Below are 23,360 nucleotides of genomic sequence, written 5' to 3' on the forward strand. Positions count from 1 at the left end.
ACTTATACCTGCAATGGGAGACGATTGTCAATCATAGGGGTCAATGGGTCAACATTCGGAGAAGGGACAAAAGTATGGATGTACATTTATATCCCTGTCACAATGCGCGAAAATGAATCGGGCGACAAGTCTTCGACCTACGGAAACTAATTTGAAAATGTGCTGGCTTTAAGTTGTTCCAGACAACAATATAATTTCGCTTTCTTGTGTGGTATATTAATCTTTCCTATATAAAGTATGAAAATAAAGGAGCCTACCGCGTCGCACGAAGACTCGATTGTTAATGTCGACGCCCCAGACCTCGCCATTTCCCGACGAGATTTGGTTTAAGCTGCCGCTGACGAGTAACCATGCATTTCCAGGTGAAGTCTCATTGCCAAACGTTCCCGTGCGGTAGTAGATCTGGTCGTTACTGCTCACACCCCAAACGCCGGCTTGTCCAACTGACACGAATTTCAGCGATCGAGCTTCAATGATCTGCTCCCAATTTGCTCCTGCAATAACAGGGAGAGAGAGCACAGATGTCAAGAAAGAGCCCTGTTTTCACCCGATTTCCGTTTCAACTACGTTTCAATCTACTTGGCTATGGAAGACGTCGTTTCAAACACCACAATGATTTTGATTCCGTCTTTGTATATTGATAATGTCTATGTTGATTTAGTTTATTGTTTCATTTGCTATTTGTATTTGATCACTTTTGATATTGCATTTATGTCTGTGTGTATGTTTATGTCCATGTGCTACCGTGCTGCAATGGCCCATGGCTAATAATAACAACATCATCATCTAGATTGAAAATGGATATGAATGGCAATAGTGATTGAAGCGGTCTCTCACCTGCTGGATTACTCGTGGTGACGCCAGTTCGCCGGAAGATGTTATCCCCGGAGTCTACGCCCCACACCTGGTTGCTGGTTGAGCTGACATGCACCTGCTTCAGCTTCCCCGTAATATGACTCCAGTTGATTCCTTGAGGTAAACTTGAACTTATTCCTATTAGACCCAAAATTGGTTAAGTATGCATCAGGGACGGCGAGACAAGAAACCTTCAGAAACCATGAGAATTCTATTGTTTTGCATTGGTAGACTTCAATATTACATCGAAAACATGGCACAAGACGAAAGTATCAAGAAGAAAGCATTGCACTAGAAGAGGGTATCAAGAGAGGTTGATCAATGACTGACCTGATCGCATATAGATATCATCGTTGCTGTTGACTCCCCACACGATGTTGTTTCCGGATGAGATCTGTTTTAGCCTGCCATCGATGTACACCCATCCCGAGCCTGGAGAGGCTTCGTTATCGTACGTACCGGTTCTGTAGAGGATCCGGTCGTTACTGTTCACTCCCCAAACACCAGATTGACCAACCGACACGAACTTCAGCCCTCCATCAACTTGTTGCCATACTGCTTTGGCCTCTGTAAAGAAATTGATCCGCTGAATAATGTGGTTATCTACCGTCAAGTCATTATATATATATATATAGGGAGATCATTGTTACACGCAGGTTTCTTAGTGCTGCAATGTTGTAGATTTTGAAGTCTGCGATGGCTGTGTTATTACTGAAATATTTTGACCTTGAAATAAGATGGATGATAAAGAAAACCATGAATGTATAAAGGCATAATAAACTGGACGGTTGTTAATTTGCGGGCACGACCAGGATCATCTCATGAGTGTTGAATTAGACACCACCCTCGAAAATATATCGCAATCGACTATTTCCTGATACCTTAAGCACATATCACGCTCACTTAGATTTGGTACTTGGAACATTCCACGACATAAGAAGGTGAGAGGGCCTTACCTGTTGTGGTGGCTATAACGGCCCCTGCTGTTGACGCCAGCACTGTGCTGGTGGCTGCTGTTGAAGTTGTACCAGCAGGAGTCGTTAATGGAGGTGTGGTGGTCTGCAGGGCTGGGAACATCAAATTAGACAAATAAAGAAACAACCAACCCAATGACCGTAATTTCCTGTTGCTTTAAGTACATCCCATGCTCTCGAGCTCTTAGATTTGGCACTTGAAAACGTCCACGACAAAAGAAGGTTAGAGGGCCTTACAACTTGTGGTGGCTACAGCGACACCTGCTGTTGACGACAACACTGTGCTGGTGACTGCTGTTGAAGTTGTACTGGCAGGAGTCGTCGGTGGAGACGTAGTGGTTTGCACGGCTGTAGGAGATGTCCAGCATGGAGAAACAGAAAAAAATTGAGATACAAAGTCAATTATGATTTGGACTGCATTTTATCAAATGAGCTTTTTCGCAGCAAGCTGTTTGCAGGCCGTTAAATCCTTACGGCAGTTGGGAAGTCTTCTGAAAGTTCTCCGCCAGGCATAATATTATGATAGTATCCAGTATGTTTCCATGTATGTTTATCTTTAGAATCATTTAAAGAATAAAAGAAAATGTATGTTTCAAAACACTTTGTAATACATTACCTTTAGCACAAAGGGCGTACTTGTTGCTCAGTGAATTGCCCTCCAAACACCACGATGATGACGACACTCCGCATGCGCCATCATTGGTTCGCCATCCACGTATAGCTACAAACGTGTCATACAGTTGCTCGCATGGCTTTGGATCGAGGGTACCACATAAATGATGCGCAAGAATTTGTTGACTTTTTTGAGCTGAAGAAACGCCAGTCCCAACCGGGATGGTTTGACAGTAGGAAAGCCAGTAACCCGCATTAGACTCTTCGTTAGCCTGGTAGCACACCGTTTGCATCCCCTGGGATTCGCAGGCGGTTCGTAGGTTGGCGCTCAGCATGGATCCACTCACGGGCACTTTGTAGATGTCAAATCCGTAAAACGATGGCATCAGCGGAGGAAGTGCTGCAGAGAAAAAATAAAACACAGATAAAAGTTATTTCAAAATGAATGTTATGAATCTGTCGTCATCATCATTAGCAAATATCTAGGAATACACGAAAGCTCTGATATGCCAATGAATCTTCATTTGTATTTCAGTGAATCGTAATCCAATGACCTATATGTGCGCTTCGTACGTATTGAGCATTGGATTAAGATTCACTGAAATACAATGTACATATATGTCGTACGACATACGTATGTCGTACAGCTCAAAAACCAACAAGGACTAGTTTACACCTACACCATTGCAAAGTTTGTTTGGTGACGGTAGCACAAGACACTTAATATACTCATCAATAACCCAACTGTTCTAAATCCGGGGTTTAGATATGTAAGTGCAAACAGCAGTCGGAAACCGAAAGGATAACATGGTATTGAAAGTAAAATTTCCTCGCAATTTCGTAGATTCTGAAGTCTTCGCTCTGGAATTGAATCCTATGTCGGTTTAGAATGTAATAACTTTTAATTGCTACGTTTTTGTTGAAAGTTTATGACATACGAACTTCATAGTAATTTTCTACTTGAAATGCTGTTAACAAATTGGCCAATCGGCATTCATAACTAAATTTAGTTAAAATATATTCTCTTCTTCCGAAGAGACAGCTACAACGGCCCTAAAGATAAAACAATTTTGGGTGTTTGTTCCTTGTCTGTTTGTTGATGGACTTTGTTAGAAAAAATGGCTATGTCCTCGACCTGGACATTGAACCAGAATGAAAGCGCCACCCACGCATGTATAAAAATGTAATGAACTGGAGAGTTGGTAATTTGTGGGTACGACTAATATAATACCATTTTATTAGTGTTGAATTAGGCATCACCCTCGTAGATATACCGTCGAGACCGAAACTGACCATTTCCTGTTACCTTAATCACATATCATGTTCATTTAGATTTTATAATTGGAAACTTCCACCACATTAGAAGGTTAGAGGGCCTTACCAGTTGTGGAGGCTACAGCGACCCCTGCTGTTGACGACAGCACTGTGCTGGTGACTGCTGTTGAAGTTGTACTAGGAAGAGTAGTCGGTGGAGGAGTAGTGGTTTGCACGGCTGTAGAAGATGTCCAGTGTGGATAAATAGGAACAAAAAATCGAGATAAAAAGTCAATTATGATTCGGACGGCATTATATATATATATATATATATATATATTAATAATTTGTTAAATGATACTGAATAGAATACAACCTGTGGTTGACAAGCTTCTTAGACCAAACCAAAATGGTTTTCGCCCAGGTCGTTCAACAACCTCTCAAATCCTGGCACTCCGCAGATTGATCGAAGGTGTACTGAGCAAAAACCTCCAGGCAATTGTTATTTTCATAGACTTTAGTAAGGCCTTTGACAGTATACACAGAGGTAAAATGATGAACATCCTCAAGGCCTACGGAATCCCAGTAATGCTTGTTCAAGTCATTGAGAAACTCTACCAGAACACATCTGCAAAAGTGCTGACCCCGGATGGCGAAACTGAACTGTTCAGTATCACTGCAGGTGTCCTACAGGGCGACACACTAGCACCCTATCTTTTTATACTGGTTCTTGACTACATCATGCGCCAGACGCTCGGGGACAGAGAGACTGAGCTAGGTTTCGAGCTAGAAAGCAGGAAAAGCAGTCCTTATCCCCCTGTAGTAATAAATGACTTAGACTTTGCCGATGATATCGCGCTACTGGCAGAGAAAATCCTCCAAGCACAAGAAGTACTTCTGCGTCTTGAAAATGAATCTGCTAAAGTGGGGTTGCACCTAAACGCAAAGAAAACCAAATTCATGGCATACAACCTTGCTGCTCCCATCACGATCAAAACCAGGAGCGGTGACCTTGTGGAGGAGGTGAAAAATTTTAAATATCTAGGGTCAAACATGGAAAGCTTTGAGAAAGATCTAGAAGTAAGGAAAGCTTTGGCATGGAGCAGCTGCCACAAACTAAGAAAAGTTTGGAATTCACAGTTATCACGGAAAATCAAACTCAAACTTTTCATCGCTACAGTGGAGTCCATTCTTCTTTATGGGAGCGAAACTTGGACACTCACAAAATCCTCCATAAAAAGTTTGAACGGGTGCTACACGCGGATGCTTCGCATGTGTTTAAATGTCTCCTGGATGCAGAAACTCTCCAACGAACAGCTGTATCAAGACTTACCGCCCATTTCAGAAAAAATCAAGGCTAGGAGACTGAAACTTGCTGCTCACTGTGTCCGACACACCGACATTATTGCATCCAAACTAGTTTTATGGGAGCCTACAAAAGGGAGGAAAAGCCGGGGAAGACCCAAAGTCAACTACATCGACAATCTTAGAGCCGACACTAACCTACATGATGTGAGGAAAATCCAGTCCTTGATGAAAGACAGGGAGGAGTGGAGACGACTTTCTAGCTTGGCTCGAGCGGGAGCTCGACCAAAGTAAAGTAAAGTAAGTAATATATATATATATATATATATATATATATATATATATATATATATATCAAATGCGCTTTTTCACAGCAAGCTGTTTGCAGGCCGTTAAATCCTTACGGCAGTTGGGAAGTCTTCTGAAAGTTCTCCGCCAGTCATGATATTATGATAGTATTCAGTGTGTTTCCATGTATGTTTATCTTTAGAATCAGTTAAAGAATAAAAGAAAATGTATGTTTCAAAACACTTTGTAATACATTACCTTTAGCACAAAGAGCGTACTTGTTGCTCAGTGAATTGCCCTCCAAACACCACGATGATGACGACACTCCGCATGCGCCATCATTGGTTCGCCATCCACGTATAGCTACAAAAGTGTCATACAGTTGCTCGCATGGCTTTGGATCGAGGGTACCACATAAATGATGCGCAAGAATTTGTTGACTCTTTTCAGCTGAAGAAATACCAGTCCCAACCGGGATGGTTTGACAGTAGGAAAGCCAATAACCCGTATTAGACTCTTCGTTAGCCTGGTAGCACACCGTTTGCATCCCCTGGGATTCGCAGGTGGTTCGGAGGTTGGCGCTTAGCATGGATCCAGTCACGAGCACTTTGTAGATGTCAAATCCGTAAAACGATGGCATCAGCGGAGGAAGTGCTGCAGAGAAAACAAGACGATTTCGCTGGTTCAAAGAATCTGTTTCCATCATTAGTAAATGTCTGCTAGCGTGGATATAAGACTATTATATACCGCTCAATCCCTGTTTGTATTTCAGTGAATAGACAACTAGTCAATGATTTCCTTGTACAACGATTCATGACATATGACTGCCACTTGTATCAGCCTCATTCTCGTTACCTTGCTTGTGAGGAACAGGCAAACACGCTGCAGATCAACATGCTGTTGCTGTACTGACCACAATATTTTTGGCTACATAAGAATCCACCGCGAGTTTAAAAGATGTTAAAATTGATTCAATTCTGCTGACTTCTTAATGAACATTGCACTCTTTCGTTGGGATCGTCCTGAATTGGGTGATAATGTGGAAAGCACTTTGTATGTATTTATGCAAATGGTAATTTGTGGACAATATTTTTGGCTACATAAGAATCCACCGCGAGTTTAAAAGATGTTAAAATTGATTCAATTCTGCTGACTTCTTTATGAACATTGCATCCTTTCTTTGGGATCCTCCTGAATTGGGTGATAATGTGGAAAGCACGTTGTATGTATTTATGCAAATGGTAATTTGTGGGCACGACTAATATAAGACCATCTTATTAGTGTTGAATTGGGCATCACCCTCGTAGATATATCGTCTAGACCGAAATTGACCATTTCCTGTTACCTTAATTACATATCATGTTCATTTAGATTTGATAATTGGAAACTTCCACCACATAAGAAGGTTATAGTGCCTTACCTGTCGTGGTGGCTACAGCGGCCCCTGCTGTTGACGACAGCACGGTGCTGGTGACTGCTGTTGAAGTTGTACTGGCAGGAGTCGTCGGTGGAGACGTAGTGGTTTGCACGGCTATAGGAGATGGCCAGGGTGGAGAAATAAAAAAAAAATCATCGAGATACAAAGTCAATTATGATTCGGACCGCATTCTATATATATATATCAAATGCGCTTTTTCACAGCAAGCTGTTTGCAGGCCGTTAAATCCTTACGGAAGTTGGGTAGTCTTCTGAAAGTTCTCCGCCAGTCATGATATTATGATAGTATTCAGTATGTTTCCATGTATGTTTATCTTTAGAATGAGTTAAAGAATAAAAGAAAATGTATGTTTCAAAACACTTTGTAATACATTACCTTTAGCACAAAGAGCGTACTTGTTGCTCAGTGAATTGCCCTCCAAACACCACGATGATGATGACACTCCGCATGCGCCATCATTGGTTCGCCATCCCCGTATAGCTACAAAAGTGTCATACAGTTGCTCGCATGGCTTTGGATCGAGGGTACCACATAAATGATGCGCAAGAACCTGTTGACTCTTTTCAGCTGAAGAAACGCCAGTCCCAACCGGGATGGTTTGACAGTAGGAATGCCAGTAACCCGCATTAGACTCTTCGTTAGCCTGGTAGCACACCGTTTGCATCCCCTGGGATTCGCAGGCGGTTCGGAGGTTGGCGCTAAGCATGGATCCAGTCACGAGCACTTTGTAGATGTCAAATCCGTAAAACGAAGGCATCAGCGGAGGAAGTGCTGCAGAGAAAACAAGACGATTTCGCTGGTTCAAAGAATATGTTTCCATCATTAGTAAATGTCTGCTAGTATGGATATAAGACTATTATATACCACTCAATCCCCGTTTGTATTTCAGTGAATAGACAACTAGTCAATGATTTCCTTGTACAACGATTCAAGACAAACATGCTGTTGCTGTACTGACCACAGTATTTTTTGCTACATAAGAATACACCGCGAGTTTAAAAGATGATAAAATGGATTCAATTCTGCTGACTTCTTCACAGACATTGCACCCTTTCTTTGGGATCCTCCTGAATTAGGTGATAATGTGGAAAGCACTTTGTATATATTTATGCTTTTCTTTCCATGCAGTTGCTGCACTGACGCCCCTGTATAACGCTTTACAGACACTGTTCGTCCTAACTCTGCGACTTGTCTGGAAGCAGAGTTGAGACGCCATGTCTGTGCGAGACGTATCTAAAGCCCCGGTCACAAAGCGCGTACGATTTCTTGCGATGGCATATTCCGCATATCGTACGATGAGCGCAGTAAATCGCAGCAAAAGCGTAAGCAAAATCAGCCATCGCAACGCATCGGATGATGTTCAAAAATTTTCCAGCGTCGCACGATTTTTCACTTGTGTCTCTTCTGTATGGCCGTCTGACCGCTTTTGTGCTTCTTTAACCAACAAAATGTTGACATAGCTGTTGAATATCTTCCTATAACATCTTTAAATGTAAAAATAAATTCAAAAGACCATGACAACAAGAGTATTACAAGCAAAAGTTCAAATCAAGCGTGAGTACTGGTATGATTATCTCGGCCTGCTTGCCGGCTCTACGTGTCAGGCTCTTTCGAAGATCGTATCATGATAATATGCTCTCAACAAAAATATGCCATCATACAAAAATCATATCATAAGTAGGGCTGTGTACTAGGGTGATATTGGAATGGGAATGGGTAAACATGAGGTAAAATTTTATACTTCGATCCGTACCATTTTCTTCTTAAAAAGCATCGGTAGCCATTATCACCTAAATCCACACTGCCTCTTCACAGTCAGCCACTTCTCAGGTCACACCGTGTGCGGGTCCAACAAAATACCGCATAAGACCATGTCAAGGAATATATGGGGATATTCGAGATCGGACACATCCTGGCCAGATATTCCTATATACGTTTGTTTAAATGCAGGATCTCTTTTTTGGTGATCTCGTTCATACCGGAGGTCCGGTGTTTGGGGAGAGCAACACCAATTCCGGATCAAACCATTCCGGCCAAAATGGGGTAGGGAATCTCCCGAGCAACCCTCTTAACCCCTGCTTCGCCTATTGGATCAGGTGGTCCTCACTCATAGTAAGCAATCGGGGTTGTCTCAATCATGATGTTTCTGACCTAGGGCGAAGAGATGCTGTTACAGTTACACCCAGGCTTGCCACAGCCTTGAACAATTATCTAGTAGCTCACTGACTAATAACCGGAGGGGCCAGGGTAGAGAATGCTGTTGCCCCCAAAACAAACAATAAAATCATGTATGGATGAGAACTTGCACAATGAAAGGGGTTGCTCCGCCGCCAATGAGGGAGTCAAGCGTGGGAGAGATACCCATATCCAAAGTCAAGAATCAACCTTATTTTCCCATCTTCTGTTTTGTTATTATTATTATAATTACTAAGGCCATGTTGATTTTATTATATGGATGACATCCGCTGGGAACCCCAAAACTGATGCAAGCGAGCGAATAATAAAATTGGCCAAAAACGATTCCTTCAGTATGAAATCTAAGTGGCCAGCAAGGTTGAAAATACATGCAGGACTAAAAACACATAGTATGGTATACCAACAGTTAGGTGTACGGACCAGTGCATTGTACGGGTGAAAAAAGTTTTCTTTTCTTCTTGGACAGATCCGATAAAAACAGACCTGAAAAAATATTATAAAATGGACATGTCGGCAGGCGCTTGGGGTCTTACCGGGGCAAGCCAACCGGACAACATGAGCGAAGTCAAGTAGAGTGAATAGTCATTTGTACCATTTACGCAGTCAAGGGTACAGAGACAGTTAGCCTTGTTATACAGAAATGTGTCACTCTTAACTGTGTCATTGATGATGGGCTATATGATAATAACGTTAATGAACCGCATGTTCCTTGGCCTTGGTGTATATGGTGTGATAACGTCTGGTCCATTACTATATGACAACTGCTCCCCGTATTATGCCACCAGATAAAGGGCGTTAAACAACACATAACATCTGCGTGGAGAAAAAGCAACGCATTTGAGCGGGCCGAAACAAGCAGACGGCATCGATGACCTGTTCCACAATTTCCCAATAGGGATGTTTTTTTAGATACTACATTGCCTGTAAAGAAAGTCACGATGGTACCTATATACCAAAATATACACTGCCTAACCATTTGCCAAAGTACATACTAATCCACCGAGTCGAAAGATACAGCTGCGAACAACCGAACTTCGGGCAGTTTCAAAACCTCCAGTCAGGAGGTGGTCCTCCTTTCCTGGAGGTAACAAAATGTGAATACGGCACAGTGTACATACCGACGCAGGTTGCATGAACCGACGGGACGAAATGCCATTGGCTCCCGTCGTACAGATACCACACTGGCCTGGTCTGGTCCGGTGTCATGGCACAGTCGTACACGTAGGCGCCGCCATGGGCTTGCCCGATTGTGCGCCCGACCCACCACCGATTCTGGTCACGGAAGAAGAAGAGAAAGTCTCGGCTGTCCGTGTCGCTAACGTAGACAGGCCTGCCGCCGCTGGTCAGGTCTGTCATGGTGTAGGTTGTCATACGGGAAGATTGGTAGGTGTCGTCACCTTGTAGACGGACCCTCGTGCAGTCTGTAGTGTTGCTTACCGGTTGTGGAACTACAGCACCAGCTGGGGCGTCATCTGAAACAAACAAGCATGTCTATATTATAAAAGCTCATGAAATAATGCAAACTGGGCATGTGGCAATGGCATGTGTTGCGTAATGGTAAGGTGTTTAGCTCAGATCCTAGGTTCGAATCTCCTAACATTACCCGTTCACCATATGGGCACTTAGAATGGCAGTTTATACAGCTGTCTTCACTTACCCATCTGCGGTAAGAGACATCCATCGGATACGTTAAATGGAAGTCATGTGCTGGAGGAGAGTCACCTCGAATACTTAAAAGAGCTCCTTTCCGGTACCGGTGTGATTGGATCAAATAAATCTGTCCGGATATGAAGTTTGTACTCTTCAATACAAACCTGTTGTGTTATGCCCTGATGCGGCTTTTCGGGTATGCAATGCAAACAAAAATGTCCCTTATGCAATAACAAAATCAAATGTAGGGAATGCGACATTCTATATGATCGAAGAAAAAAAGTTTTTTGTCCTACGAACCAGAGCAGGCGATTTTCACATCCGAGTTCTCTCTGAACTGCTCTCCGTCCCACAGAAAGAAGGTCCCGTTGATCTTGTCGGCGTAGAGGTGGGAGTCAATGGCGAAGACACCCCGAAACGCGCCCCCAATCTGCCTCCCTACGCACCACTGCAGGTGGTCACCACACTTGTAATACAGGAAGTCGCAGGTGGCGTTGCTGTAGTACACGGGGCGGCCCTCGTGGGTGTCTCCTGTCATGGTGTATGACGTCATCCTCCAGACCTGAAAGTTTGTGGAGCCGTATAGGACAACCGTTGGACAGCCTGACAGAGACAAATAGACATGTAGATTTGTGAATGGAAGCGAAACGGGTGATTGATAATTGATGTTCGTGAAAAATGCTGTTTGCGGATTTATGTGTTGTAGACAACATAACTTAAGACTTTGTGATCGGATCTTTATGACATAGCTTTACTTGGTATTATCTTAAATCAGAAATTTGATAATCAAAAATTGATATCGCTATATGTGCATTGTATATTACGTGTGCATGTTGGAACCGTGTTAATCCTGTGTTACTCCATGATCCATCGCCTTGGCACGTCGTAGTAGCAGTGACGTTTAGGACGTATCCCGTGTTGCAGCTGCATTTACGTTAGTAAATTTCTTGTTCAAATATATAAATGGGTCCCTGACATTCTTATTAAGTGTATGTATGCAATGCCATGTACATATTGCTAGCAAAATTCTTTTACTGTCCAGTATATCTTACGTGTGCATGTTGGAACAGCGTTACTCCATGACCCATCAGCTCGGCACGTCGTAGCAGTATCGCCGGTAAGGACATATCCCGTGTTACAGCTGAATGTCACACGGTCCTGATAGAAGTTTTCTCCGGTAGTCGGTGTCCTCACTCCGTTATTTGGGGCCGTCAAGTGCGGACATTGTCTTCCTAAAATTGAAATAGACCGGTGTTGAGGATTATTGAAAAATATATGGAGCGACAAACATTTAAATTTCAGGTACAGGTACAGATACACAGGTTTAGGTACAGGTTCGGACCTTCACCTGTACCTAAAAAAGTTCAACTAAGTATATTAAAAGGAATGAATTTGACCGACAAGCTGTGTTGTTTGGAACTCCTGTAAAAGCGGGAATTCCTTGTGATAAAAGCAGACCGCATGATTTATTGTCACCGGACAACCATGGAAATGACAAGTCTGTGTCATCCATGTGGTGCTGGATTCTCGTCACACCCGCAACAAGCCGCTGTGCTAATCAGAAACGGTTGGTTGAACTGCCTTTGTTTAGAGCCATGCCGTCCAGGTGGTCCGGACACAGCTCGGACACTGGCGCATGTGGGACACATTTATTCCTCAAGCGGTCATTCTTTCTTAGCACGGCGTGGTGGGAAGACGGACAAATATTTCTGCTCCCAACTTTCCCTCCCTCCCGCCCATGATTACATCACCCTTATCACCTATGCTGTCAGTGACCTGTTACTCTTGTCCTGTCCTGTGGCGCGGTACCTTTGATGTCCGTGCTGGCAGGCTAGAGAAGTTCAATGTCCTGTCCGGTGGTTCCACAATCTGAGCCGACAGGCATCGACTTTCAGGATGATGTTGTTATACACCATTATAGTGCCCTTCACTCTTGTCCTGTCCTGTGGCGCGGTACTTTTCATGTCCGTGCTGGCAGGCTAGAGCAGCACAATGTACGGTCCGGTGGACCACAAACTTTCATAGACTAGGCCGACAGTCATCGAATCAATGTAGCAACCTGTCACGTTCGATTTGTCCAATCATACTAATTGCAGCACGTCCTATTATCATTCTCCCCATCCTTTCTATTATCATTATTATTATTATTGTCATTACAATTATTATCATTATTGTTGTCATTATTACAATTATCATTATTATTTCTCTCAACGTGACCATCGGTATTTTGAGTACTAGTCTTTCTTTCCCTCTTTCCAATCATCTATGTTCTGTAAAAGACTGCCCTAAACATGGCTGCAATTTTCAGCCGCCCTTATAATTTGTTCCAATCGTTTTCCTTTCTCCTTTTCACTTGAGTCTCAACGATGCCGCGACGATCCAAGCGGCAAAAGACGGGTGACCCTCCCACTGAAGAGACGCAGGAAGATCCCCCTCCTCCTCATCAAGAAGATCCTCCTCCACCTCCCCCAGCAACCACTACAGGCGTCACCTCCGCCGTCGTCACGTCAACAACGACTACGGTGACAACAGTGGCCGAGTTCGACGCGAGTTCGACGCCCTCAAACAACAAGTAGGCGCTCTCACCACGGCAACGCAAAGTATCCAGAGAAGCCTGGCTGCCCTCCTGCTCACGTCATCCTCCGCGCCCCAACCTCCAGCTCCCGTCGCCACGTCACAGGTCGTCACGCCCACTATCACCTCCTCGTCAGCAGCCCACCCTTCTCTGTCGCCGGCTCTCCTGGATGTTGTCACTGGGAATCCTGTGGACCCATTGGTGTCTTCTGTCTTAGGTAAACATACCAGTAATGATAGCATACATAATGTTCAACGCACAGTGACCACCACCCTTGCGCATTCTCTCACGCCTTCTCTCACTACTGTCACCTCCTCTCCACTAAGCCCCGGTCTTCATGTACCCCTAGACACCGGAGTCCCTGGACCAGTCAAAGAAAAGATTTGGCACAATAAGTATATCCCTCTCAAGGTCTACTCTCCAAGCAGAGGTCGAATCGCGCAGATATAGTAGTAGTCGAAAAAATTACACTCGCGCTCTTCCTACCTCTGCCACAGAACGGAACAGTTCAAGGCTATTAAATCTAATCACCTTGACACATTCAGGGCGTTTTGTAACTAGGTGCTAAGTTTTGGACGGGAGTTAGGAGTTTCTGCCTGCGCGCCGCGGGTGTTTCCTGTCTGCCAGTCGGAGCAAACAACACCCCATAAAATCGGTTGTGGCCGAGTCATGATACGTCAAAACAAGCTATTATTTGTGTCCCTATGTTCTAGAAACGTTGGACAATCGCTTGTTGGTACGGTCAGATGTCAAACAGAAGTTAAAAACGAGATTTGCCCAGTCATAGTTGACGTTCTAAAAACTCAGGCTTCACGCACTGCTGGCTGTTTTGCGACAACCGCATGCAGCCGTAAAAGTAATTCACTCGCGTTTTTCCCAGTTTACCACATGCTCAGATTAGCGTGTTCATCTATTGAATTGACAATTTACTAATTCATATATTAACATGTCATTTATATGTTGCAGGTGTCGCGTTTTCGTCAGGCCTACCCCAACATGGACTCGCAACCAACTCCTGTCCCGGCACACCTGCAACCGAAGGCATTAATAGAACCTTGACGAGCCTCCGAACCTCCTCTCTTGCCCCTTCAACTCTCCGTGCCTATCGACAGGCGTGGCAGTCGTTCCGGCAGTTTACCTTAGACATTTACGGTAAAGACCTGGCATCTCCCCCAGTTTCGACTGACCTCATTTCCCCGTTTATTGCCCATCTTCACAACAAAGGTATTGCAGCATCTACTATCACTTCCAAACTCTCTGCCATCAGTTTTGTTCACAAACTACTCAACCTCACTGACCCAACTCAATTCTTTCTTATCCAGAAACTTCTCCATGCTGTTCGCAAATCACACACCCCGGATGGGAGGAAACCTATCAGTCCCTCAATCCTCAAGTCCTTGCTGGACTCGTTACCAGCAGTTCTGGTTCACACTTACGATCAGCAGTTATTCAAGACCCTATTTCTGTTCAGCTTCCACGCCTTAGCACGCATAGGCGAGGTCACAGTCACCGGTGCCTCAAATCACACTCTCCGTCTCGGGGGCATACAATTACTACGTTTCGTTCAAAGCATCGTAGACGTATTTATGTCTATTTTCGCCTCTTTAAGGTACCTTTTTCAATACGAAATTTTGACACGGATATGATGCCATAGACTACCTACCTGTCTCTACGGGGGAAATGCGTAGGTTGCCTTTTCCTCCGTAGAGACGGGCGCCCAGTTTCCAGCGACCTTTCTCCACCACCCTGCGGAAATATGTTAAACACGTAAATCTTGACCCAAGACATTTCACCGCTCACTCCTTCCGTAATGGAGCTGCCACACGTGCTGCCCTTAGCGGCGTTTCTGACGCACAATTACGTGCGCTAGGCCGGTGGTCTTCTGATGCATTTAAGTTGTACGTTAGGCCTTAGTTTTGTTCGCCAGTTATGATAGGTGTTACCTTTATTGTTCATTTTATTGTTATGTTGATTTATTTCCTTTCCACCAACTACTCGTTAATTTGGAGAACGTTAGTGATGCCCTGTAGGCATATATATATATATATATATATATATGTGTGTGTGCTTCATGCGTCGCCGGTATCATTCATTTGGTACTATGAAAAGTACACTATATAAAACCAATACCATTTAGTTGGTACATTAGGTATATCCTAGGACTGTGTCTTTCAAGCTCGGTATTAGGGGTGGGTTTCAGTAAAGAAAATTCAGGTACAGGTACGGTCTAGGTCTAAAGGATTAGGTTCAGGTCAGGACCTGACCCTAGACCTTATTGTAAACTGTCAATATTATAGACATTGAGATAAAACAGGAATGAGAAGGACAACCATGAAAATGCGAAGGCTATATAGTTTGTAATTTCTTGGGCACGTCCAATACCATCTGATTAGTAGTAAATTAGACATTTCCCCGGTAGATATTTTATTTTGGTAGTTTATGGAACTGTAATGGACAATTCCCTGTTACATTAAGTGTGTCATATTCACATTAGATTTGATACAGTCCAAAACATTAGACGGTAAGAGGACGTTACCTGTTGTGGAGGCTACAGCGGCCCCTGCTGTTGATGACAGCGCTGTGCTGGTGGCTGCTGTTGAAGCTGTTCAAGCCGAAATCGTTGTTGGAGATGTCGTTGTTTTTCACCGCCGTTGGAGATGTGCAGTATAGAGAGAAAAAAGAAATGGTTGAGATGAGAATTCAATCATGATTCGGATCGACCGCATTTTAGCAAACACGCTACTTCATATTTGAAGTAACGTATTTGCTAGAATGTGGAGGTATACAAAAGATGTATTTTTTGACAGATGCAGCAGCGGATTTCACTGGTGTCGAAGCATAGCATAACAAGTGGTTTTGTAGACATATTGTATCTTAAAGACCAATACCCGCTTCTGCTGTTGAGTTCCCCAGTTTGATAAATAATGTATTCTACAGATAGATGGACAAAATGCTCCAACCTGGTATAGGAATCCGATAGTACATGTTGCCAGCCGATGAAGACACTTTCTCCTCATCTGAGCAGAGCCTGCTTTTCAACCAGCATTGGTTGTATGTGTTGTACTGAAACGACAGGCATGTCGAGTCGGCACAACACGCTTCCGCACAGCCCTGGAGGGTGACACCAGGAGGACTGGATATGTCTGAACCTGGACAACCAGTCCGGGGGACGTGGCGAAACGCTGATAATCCACAAGTTTCTGAAACAGATGAATGAAGCTTGAAGCAGGACCTGACCCTAGACCTTATTGTAAACAGGCAATATTATAGATAAAATAGGAATGAGAACGACAACCATGAAAATGCGAAAGCTATACAGTTACCATCTGATTAGTAGTACATTAGACATTACCCTGTAGATAATTTGTTTATACAGTGGAATTCGCTTATTTGGATAGCTCATTTGTCAGCGCATTTTATCCAATAGTCCGAAGTATCCAACAGTCCGAAGTTGGGCCACTTAGGCCCGAAGGGAGCCGGGAGGGGAGCGAATATAGAATTACTACTACGCAAGACACAAACACCACACACACGATACGGAACTTCATTTACAAAAGGCCCACAAAACTTTTTAATCAGACATTTGTTCATCTAGAACAGTAGTCTAAGCAGTAGTTAACCTACAGTACTATTTTGAATGAATGGAACGTCAACTGTTTGAATCTATAACATTAAATATCCAGCAAAATATCGAACAGATTCCAGTTACAAGCTTTACATAATTATATGTTCCGATATTATACAATCTAATAAAGATTTTTAAGTCGGTGGCTAAATGAACTTGTAGAAAAATACACTTGACTCGCACTGCCGAGGGCATAACTAAATGAACCACAACAAAGACAAACACAACTCCGCTTGTATCGGCGGGAAAAAAGTATGTTGATTTCGTAATTTTTAGCAAAATGACGGTACGTATTGGAGAGATAAACTCTTCACCTTCTTATTTACATATTGTGTCCACAAATTACGCTGAAATTTCAAACTCGACGCCGTCTTTGCGGTGGAAGACGGAAAAAAATCACTTTCAAAACATTTAAAATGGCGTCGCAGCGTGGGTTGAGATATCCCACCATTCAATGCGGCTGATTGCGACATCACAGTTCATTGACCCTGTTGCGTTACGTGCGCTGCAAAAATCTACGTAGCGCAGCCGAAATTAGCTCAATAATGAGACAGTGGCTATGTAAAACACATTTTTTTGTAGGGTAAACCAAGTTTAGACATTCATTGTCTGAAGGCGAAATATGAACTCAAAAGCGTGTTGACATCCACCCGTCATGCCTTGCGGCAACCTACCAAAATGGCGCCTGACCAAATGTTCGCGCGCTTCCACAGCGGTATCGGCAAGATTTTTGGTGGAATCTACCTTTCTTTCGGTTCTTTTCCTGATTTGATGCCTTCATACATACAGTTCTTGGTTAATTTTGGCCTCATTTTGTAAGTTCTAGCGTATATTTTCCCATTTTTATTCGGTATAAGTTGACGTAATCCTATCCAAAAACCCGAAGTTTGAGATGGCCGGTTATCCAATTCTGCGATGTCTTAAACAATAGAATGAATGGCAAATGGTTTGGTAATTATATATTTCGTAATTCTATACAATTACCCGAATTATCCAAATAGGCGTAATACGAATAATTGGAATCCACTGTATTATAATGGACCATTCTCTGTTACATTAAGTGTGTCATGTTCATATTATATTTGATATACGGATCCGGACAGTCCATGACATAAGAAGGTTAGAGTGCTTTACCTGTTGTGGAGGCTACAGCGGCCCCTGCTGTTGACGACAGCATTGTGCTGGTGGCTGCTGTTGACGACAGCACTGTGCTGGTGGCTGCTGTTGAAGTTGTACCAGTAGGAGTCATTGGTGGAGATGTGGTGGTTTGTATGGCCGTTGTAGATGTGCAGTATAGAGAGAAAAAAGAAATGGTTGAGATAAAAAATTCAATCATGATTCTGATCGACCGCATTCTAGCAAACACGCTACTACACATTCATTGTCGTGCGATACGCCAGAGTTGAGGTCACCAAAGAGCACACAGTTCCGTCTTGTCATCGCAGGAGGAATAATCCGCTGAGACCAACATTGACAATATGACTCGTGTTGGATAGGACATGAAGAACCAAACTTTCTTCATTACTTCGCCCGCAACATGCGCTTGAAAATGCTTGCTTCGTCTCGCATATCCGGTAGAAGTGATTGTGTATATCCTGTCATCCTGACACTCATCAGAAATCTTTATTGACACGACAAAAGTGTAGCGACTTTCGTATGGTCTACATGTATACAAACTACTTCCAGTAAAACTAAACAGGGCTAGAAATTCGTTTTGGGGATTAGGTGCACTTGGCATCTAAAATTTCGATGAATCCAAATTGAGCTTCAAATTCTTAAACAAGTAAGTTACTATGACAGACATTTTATTATATATTTCTAACAGTTGGATGTCAAGAATATGGTGCATAATAGTATGTTTAGGTAAACCTACGGAAATATTTGGGTGCACCCAGCAGTGTACACCACAGGCCTGTGTTATTTCGCACGATATTGTGATAGAGAACGTTTTTATGGCTTGTTTTGGCTGCTTTAATTTACGCTGCTTTCTGACCCATCATTGGTGTATCGATTTAGTCGGAACATATCGGAACACGCGAGCCTGTTATGAACCCCCTAAATGACGTGATTTTATGATATACATGTATATTTATTTGAATTATCTTAGACCTTAATACTTCAAGGTACATGGTAAGACGTAATGTTGACACAGAAATGACGCATTATATTTTGGACAGATGAGGACAATGTGGCACTGCACTCAAGTTTGTAACTTGTTTTAACATGGCCACATACACGGTACAGACAGAAGGTAGTCTTCTACCACCCCAACCGAAGTCAGGTACCCATTTCTACACCTGGGTGAAGTGAGGAAAGTCGTGTAAAGTCCCTTTCCCAAGGGCACAACGTCGGGGGCACGGCGGGTATCGAACTCGGGACCTCTAGATTCCGAGCCGAATGCTCTACCAGTTACGCCACGCACGACGCCACAAGCCACGCCCCGTTACCAGTCATGGCCTTCATAACGACGATTCGGACGCATACCTTCATTTATCTGACAGATAAATCCCTTGGTCTTGCTGCAGTCTTTTACATGCCAGGAGGATCCGGTCACGTAAAAGCCGACACAACCGTAATCTGATGTCGGGTGCCCGGGGTACCAGTTGGAGAAGTCAAATGACGTCAGTGGTTCGCCGTCCTCGAATACCCACTGCCCATCGCTGTTGCTGTCGGTCAGTCCTAGCCAGCGGCCTCCTACTACTTCTGCTAGATTAGCGAGGAAAGTATTGGTGGCACTGTCCTTCGGCATGGCTAACATCCCATTGTCTGCCGCACACGTCTGTTTAGCTTCGTCGCGCGTCTTCTGCTCAGCAAAACTCTTGTAGCGAACTCCGTTAAAATGAACATAGTCTGCTTTTGGACAACCTGCTAAAGTGAACAAATATTTATCGTACAGCATCGAGTATCAGCAGTGATGATTCAGGTGCAATTGAGATTGTTTGTGTAGACGTCTGGTCTTTAGGAATCCGTTATAAATCATGTAATTGAGGTCAAAAGCTCACCGGGAGTGGTGTGTGGCGTTATTGCTGGATTAGATGTACACAGTGCACATGCTTTGGGTGCTTTACATGTGCTTTTTATGTTGCCGGCATCATTCATTTGGCAGTTTGAAAAGTACATTTTTTTTCAATTCAATACTATTTAGTTGGTAGGTTTATCCTATGAAATGGCGGGCTGATGCTCCTGTTTTTAACTATGAACACATGAGTCGGAAACCAAAAAGACCCACGACGATAGCATAGTACTGACATTGCAGCTTCCTCTTAATTTGTAAACTATAAAGTCGTCGATATGTTTTGCACAATTCAATTCATTCGGCTACTTTTTTTTTTTTGAAGAAGATTTTGACATGGACATCACAACAATTTCGATGACGTGAACAATCTATCTAACCAACTCAGGTCTAGTTTCAGCAGATTCTCTTCCCGAAGTCTTCTTGCCAGATATAACCATGAAGATAGGACAATTATGGATTTCCTTTAATTTTCTGCTTGTTGATGGATCTTTGTTCAATGAAAGACTGAGTAAACTGGCTATATTTTATACCTTGGAATAAAACCAGAATGTTAAAGGCACCCACGAATCCTCATGACGCATTAAACTGGACAGTGTGGAATTTAAGGGCACGGTAAAGACTATATAATAAGTGTTTAATCGAAAATTAGATGTTTACACCGTAATTGATAATGTTATTTCCTGTTACCCTGAAGTCATGCTCATTTTAGATTTGATACATGGACGACACCTTGACATAACAATTGTACAGCGCTATACCTGTTGTGGTTGTTGTTGTAGGAGTCGTTGGCGGAGTTGTAGTGGTTTGCACGGCTGTTGTAGATGCCCAGTGTAGAGAAATAACAGAAAAGGTTGAGATACAAATTTGATCATGATTCGGGCCATATTCTACCAAATGCATCACTTCAAGACAAGTTGTATGACACTCATCAGTTGAGCAGTAGGTACAACGTTGGTAGATTATATATGATAGTGGTTGTGAGCATAGAAGTTGGCATTTAAATTGTAGATATCTCAGTTTTTACGAGCTCTTGTACCAAACTCCGCTAAAATGAACATAGTCTGCTTTTGGACAACCTGCAGTATTTAACCGTATCAATCTAGTCTGGTAATATCAGAACACGGGAGTTAAACGTACTTTTATATTCATTTATAGCATCTTAGACCATAATAGACATGTTCAAGATACATAGTTAGACGTAATGTTGACGCAGAAATGACGCGATAGATTTCCCTCCGTGGTCGAGGCATCACTGTATTCCACGAATGAGGCCCAATTTATACTATCTATTACGAGTACCCATTGCCCCGTTAACAGCTATGCCTATGGCCCTCATGTGTGCCATTAGGATGATCCCGGCGCATACCTTCATATATCTGACAGATGAATCCCTTGAGCTTGCTGCAGTCTTTTGCATCCCATCTGGATTCGGTCCTCATATATCCGACACAGTCAACTGGTCCCGGTTCATCGGGGTACCAGTTGGAGTAGTCGGATGACGTCAGCGTTTGGCCGTCCACAAATACCCACTGCCCATCGCTGTTGGCTCTACTCAGCCCAAGCCAGCGACCATTTACTCCTGCTAGATTAGCGAGGAAAGTATTGGTGGCATTGTCCTTCGGCATGGCTAACATCCCGCCGTCTGAGGCACACGTCTGTTTAGCGTCGTCCCACGTCTTCTGCTCAGCAAAGCTCTTGTAGCAAACTCCGTTAAAATGAACGTAGTCTGCTTTTGGACAACCTGCTAAAATTGATAAGTAATTAACGTTCAGCATCGATGATTAGCAGAGAGGGTCATGTTGCAGTTGAGGTGGTTTGTGTAGACCTCTGGTCTTTAGGAATCCGTTATTTGCGGTTTAAAACCCCACCGGAAGCGGTGTGCACCCTTATTGCTGGATTAGATGTGCACAGTGTCTTAGATGTGATTCATGCGTCGCCGGCATCATTCATTTGGCCATATAAAAAGTACGATTTTTAAAATCAATACCATTTAGTCGGTAGACATATCCTTTGAATACATGAGTCGGAAACCGACAGGACCATCGGCGGTAGCATGGTATTGACATTACTGCTGTCGACCTACTTGTAAGTTCTAAAGTCTCAATATCTGGCTAGCGCTCCAATCTTTTGTAAAATTAATTCAGCTGATCTTTCTCAGGAAGAAAAGTTTTTTTGCATGAACTTCACAACAATTTCCTTACTTAAATACTGTCAACAGACTATCCGAACAACAAACAGATTCTCTTCCCGATAAATTGGTCTTAAGACCAATTCTTAAATCATGAGACCAATTCTTCATTTTGGTTTCTTAGTAAACTGGCTAAATTGTATACCTTGAAACAAAATCAGAATGATAGCGGCACCCATAAATAATCAATGACGCATTAAACTGGGCAGTGTGTAATTTTAGGGCACAATGAAGACTATATGATAAATACGATAATTAGTGTTTATAGATAGTTAAGTGTTTAATTTAAAATTAGATTTTTACACCGTAATTGATCATGTTAATTCCTCAAGTTACCCTGAAGTCATGCTCATTTTAATATTGATACATGGACGACACTACGGCATAAGAATTGTACAGCGCCATATACCTGCTGTGGTGGTTGCTATAGGAGTCGTTGGCGGAGGTGTGGTGGTCTGCATGGCTGTTGGAGACATAAGAGAGAAAGTTGAGGTACAAATTCAATCACGATACGGACCATATTCTAGCAAATACATTACTTTACAGCAAGCTGTACACAAGTGTCATCAAATCCTGATGGCAGTCGAACAGTCGCTGCAACGTTGGCAGGGTAGATGATTGTGTGCAAAGAAGTTAACGTATAGATCTTAAATCTTATTGTTGCTATGAGAAGGTACAAAACAATCCTGATATATGCCATTATACATACCACGTCCTCAAGTAAGTCCTTACATATCATTAACGTGTTCGGAACATTACGTTTAAGATTCAGCTGATGGATAAAACAGTATACAATACCGTCTCAAAGTGGCCGCAAACGATTGGTTAATGTATACATATCTATCTATCTATCTATCTATCTATCTATCTATCTATATATATATATATATATATATATATATATATATATATATATATATATATATATATATATATCGCTATAATACTGTAGTTTCGTTTCCAGGAAAAGTAAGCCGAGCAACGGCATTGTTGCAGGCATCAAACCGTAAAAGAAAGTAACCATTTACTATATTACTGAATGAAGTGCCGGTGATATGTATATGGTTTAATCTGTTAAGAATCCGTGATTTATTCTCTTAAAGACGCATGTGTTTCCTAAACACTTACTTGTTTCACAGATGTATCTAAAGTTACTACTGCATCCCGCGTCGGACCACAGGTTTCTGCGTTGCCTGTCAGACATCGTTCCATACACAAGGTGGGAACAGCTATTATCGGCGTTGTCGGGTTCCCCTGGCGCCCAGGCAGAAAATTCACCAAGCGCGGTGCCTTGGCTGTCGACCCACGTCCCGCCTGTATACTAATCCTAGCCAAAACTGACCATTTCTGTGATGCGCAATGAGGAAATAAGATTTCAAGAAAA

General features: G+C 42.9%; 1 protein-coding gene across 10 annotated transcripts in view; it reads right to left on the bottom strand.

Annotated features, from left to right (window-relative positions):
* Positions 1-23,360, bottom strand: part of LOC118413477 — a 150,114-nt gene that overhangs the window by 34,883 nt on the left and 91,871 nt on the right. The window lies entirely within an intron of this gene.

The sequence above is a fragment of the Branchiostoma floridae genome, chromosome 4 (assembly GCF_000003815.2).
Source record: "Branchiostoma floridae strain S238N-H82 chromosome 4, Bfl_VNyyK, whole genome shotgun sequence".
Taxonomy (NCBI): domain Eukaryota; kingdom Metazoa; phylum Chordata; class Leptocardii; order Amphioxiformes; family Branchiostomatidae; genus Branchiostoma; species Branchiostoma floridae.